This window comes from Apteryx rowi, unplaced genomic scaffold (genome assembly GCF_003343035.1).
Source record: "Apteryx rowi isolate R43461 unplaced genomic scaffold, aptRow1 scaffold_10, whole genome shotgun sequence".
Taxonomy (NCBI): domain Eukaryota; kingdom Metazoa; phylum Chordata; class Aves; order Apterygiformes; family Apterygidae; genus Apteryx; species Apteryx rowi.
In genome coordinates this window covers 3,605,544-3,609,422 of record NW_020447197.1, presented here as the reverse complement: position 1 = coordinate 3,609,422, position 3,879 = coordinate 3,605,544, and positions in this window count along the sequence as shown.

The following is a 3,879-nucleotide window of genomic DNA, read 5'->3' as shown; positions in this document are numbered from 1 at the left end:
CCACCCAGCCGCCGGGAGGCCGCGGCGCTGCGGCACCCTGCCCGCAGCGGGCGGTCGGACCGGACGGTGTCCGGAGGCCGCTGCCACCGCCGGCCGCTCGGTGCTGCCCTGTGGGGCTTGACCGACTGGCGCGCACAAAAAAACGCGGAGGTTTTTCTTTTTCAGCGGTTGTAACGCCAGCAGATGAGCAGAGGGGGCGTTGCCTCCTCACAGAGGGAACAGAAACGCCCGTGTCCCCCCAGAAAACGCAACCTTCTCCACCGAGCACGAGAGACTGTGAGGGAGGAATGAAGGCTGTAATGGGAATTGATTCCAACTAATGCGCTTTGGAGAGGAACTTGGCGAAACCTTTATTTTAACTTGAAGAAACTTCACTGTTACCCTTTTAGCAAATAACAACTCTCAAAGGGAAATGTTTTTAAAAAATGTAGGGTATGATTTATTTTTGGACTGGAAATTTAGTATGTTTTTTCCCTAGGCCAATAATACAAATTTTGTTTTAAAGCAGGAAGATTTCTCATACCTAAAACAAAAATCCATAAATAGGTCTTTTTTCATCCCCATAAGCACTTTCTTCTCAGAAAAAGACCTCCTCTTTGCGTTATGCAGAAACATAACATACGATCGCGTTCAGTCTGGACACAAATGGCTATTTAATACTTATGCTCAGTCACAGAGCTATCCTCAGCAAATTCAAATATTTAAATGGCTAGATACAGATACATTATTAATCTAATACAGATAAAAGAATGAGCACTAATTTTTACAGTAATCTTGTTTTTAAAAATGAATTCATAATATTAAAAAGTCACATCGAAATTTAAATAGAGTCCTGGAAAGGCCAGCTTCCTTTTAAAATTGACATGAAATGGTAATAAAGGAAAAATGAGTTCATAAGGAGTGAAAGGTCAGCTTTTAAGCCAGCTTTACTGGAACTGAAGTAAAACCTCACTGATTCTGAAGGCAACAGAAGAAAGTGTCTGRAATTTTTGAGGAAGCAGATGTCCCAGACATCTTAACCTTAAAATCTTTTCCATAACAACAACAGACTGAATTTCTATAATTGTTTTCACCCTTTTCACTGACAGGTTATTGAGTAAACTATGGATGTGAAAGGGTTGTTAGGAATTGAGCTTTGTCAAGAAAGCAGAACAAGATGATATTCATGAGTTCTCAAGCTTTTTGTATTGAGCCCTCCTTTTCAGTAATACTTTGTGCTCCCACTTGCCTCTTTTATCTTGTGTCCTCCTCCCCTGCCTCCCAGGCATACTCCCATTCTCTTGCTTTCCCAAGCACCTACACCCTAAACTCTATTTCCAGAATCCTTGACTGTAATAAATTGAAACTTATCTCCCATCTATTTATCTCTTATAATATACTTTCTCCAATGTCTGTTGAGTGGAGATGTTTAGGGGAGGAAGAGAGAGAACAAATGCAGGGAAAGGAGGAAGAAGAGATAGAGGCTGAATGAAATTTTTCTGAGGATTCTCGTGCTCCCACTGCCCCCACACCCCCACATWGTGTACTTGATCTCCTTCCTTCCCCCCATCTTGAAAACTACTGCTCTGGCTAAACAGAATCAATCGTTCTTTGAGCACTCTATTTTTTTCCATGCACTCATAGAGGAGTCTGTTGAAAAAGTAAAAGATGGCAGTCAGAGAAAGTGTCTTTTTTTTTTAAAGATTAATTTAAAACTCACACCCAGAAGCCAAGAAAATCTGAGACAGTTGCTACACAGCCAACTTCCAGAGACAATGTAGCACACCAAGGTTTTCCTCAGGCCTCGGTGGGTTCTCTAAGCTTTTCTAATGTGGCCATATTGTCTTTTCCCACAAGGTATTACATCCCTGCTCCCATGAAGATGATGTGACAGGATTCATTTAATGATTTATTAATCTCCTGGAAATTTCTCCCTGTGGGTTTTACTGCAAGAGGAAGCTATTTAGCTATTAAATACATGCTGTATTCATGTGTTACTGATGTCTAGATAACTGGAAGGAACGGCAGGTTTTGTCTGCATGTTACATTCTGCACAACAAAAAATAATAGGTGTTTGTATTTCAGAGACTTTAAAAAAAGCATTTCATTTTTTAAATGTTAGATGTATAAAGATTAGTAATTATTTGTCACTGTCAGTTCTGATCTAATCTTTAGTGGGAATAAATGCACTTTTCTTAAGTGATTGCTGCTTAAAATTTGGCTATGTTCTGTCAGTCTCAGGAAGGATAGCTTAAAAAAATGGCTAAAGCCCCAGCTGCCTTTCATGTGCATAGTAAGCCTATATCGTTTATATACTGAAAATGTATATATCACTTAGAGTCAATTTAAACCTTTAACAGAGAAGTGATGCATATACCGCATGTTAAACCTCAGTATCCCATTCAGCTTTGGAACACGCTTCTCTCCCTTTGCAGGTAGAACATTTTATATGGCTCTTTTGAGCTTCTAAATTTTAAGTACAATCACCCATTTCTTTTCCAGAAACTACAATGCAGAAACAACATGGATTCCATTAAAGCAGAACTTGTTCCAAACCTGGAAGAAACGTGTTCTTTGGCTCAGGATGTGAAAGAGCCTGAAGACCCAGCTGACAAGTACTTCATGAGTGTGCAGCCAAAGAGGCGGATGGGAAAAAGTCAGTGAAGGCTGGGCAGAAGGTTCTATTTTGACTGTCATTGTTGCAATTACTGTGTGAAATGCAGTATTTGTGTGACTGTATAATAATTGGCTGATGCAAGTGTCAAAACTGAAATGACCTCCTTGATTTCCAGGTTATTTGGGAACCTTTCCTCAAGAAAGTAATCCTAATTTACATGTACCTCACCAAGCAAATCTTTAGTCACATAAACAGTATCAGCTATCATCTGGATCTGCTTTTTCCTATTTCTGTTTTTCTTACAAACCATGAAAAGTCAATGGACTCTTACTGATACTGATGGGTGCTGGATCAGTCATGAAAATATGTGAACTAATAAAAATCTGTTATACAAAAATTCAGTAATACCCAAGAACTTAATTTGGCGTATAAGAATTTAGCATATAGTAAAAAATAGTGCAAAATTACTCTTTATATCACTCTTTTTACATTGATTCAGTGAGGCATTACGCTAAATCAGGTTTCAGAGATGCTGAGTATGTGCGAGAGGATTCCTTTCCAGGTCAGGAAATTTTAATGTTAGAGAAAATTAAAGAGAACAGCACAGAGAAAACATTTGGTATAATTAATTTGTTTTGGGGGTTGGTGCCATTGAGTTAACTGGTTGACTTTCATCTCAACCTGTTACATTTTCATGCATCAGCTCTTTCCCCCCCTTGTTTGCTTTTAATTAATTATTCTGAGGCTCAGCATAATATATTGATACTAATATCCTCGGCAAGGCAGAGCTTATTATTAACATTAATACTTTCATGATGGCCAGAATAATTATTTATCATCCCTTTTATGTCGTGCCTAAAGGCGGTTTGAAGAACAATTACACACCGCGTGCCCTGACAAGCCCACAACATTACGGCGTTAATTAGGACGCGGCAACCAGAGCAGCGGCGGGGACGGCCGCGGCGGCTGAGGGGACGCTGCGGCCGTTAACCGCCGCCTCCGCGCTGCCCTGGAGGCCGGCTCGGGCACAACGGCGAGAGGGAGAGAGAACGCGTCTGCAGTGCGAGTGGTTACGGCCGCGGGACGGACCCGCTCTGCGCGCCCCAGGCCCACCGCGGGGTCACCCCTCCCCGGCCTGCGGCCCCACAGCGCCCCTCGGCCGGCCGGCACCGCTGCCGCTCCCTCCATCCGGGCCTTTCCGCCCCGGCCGTTAGAAACGTTCGAAACCTTCCAGCGACCAATCAGGGCAAAGCACCACCACCCCCTTTCCCCCCCCCCCCCCC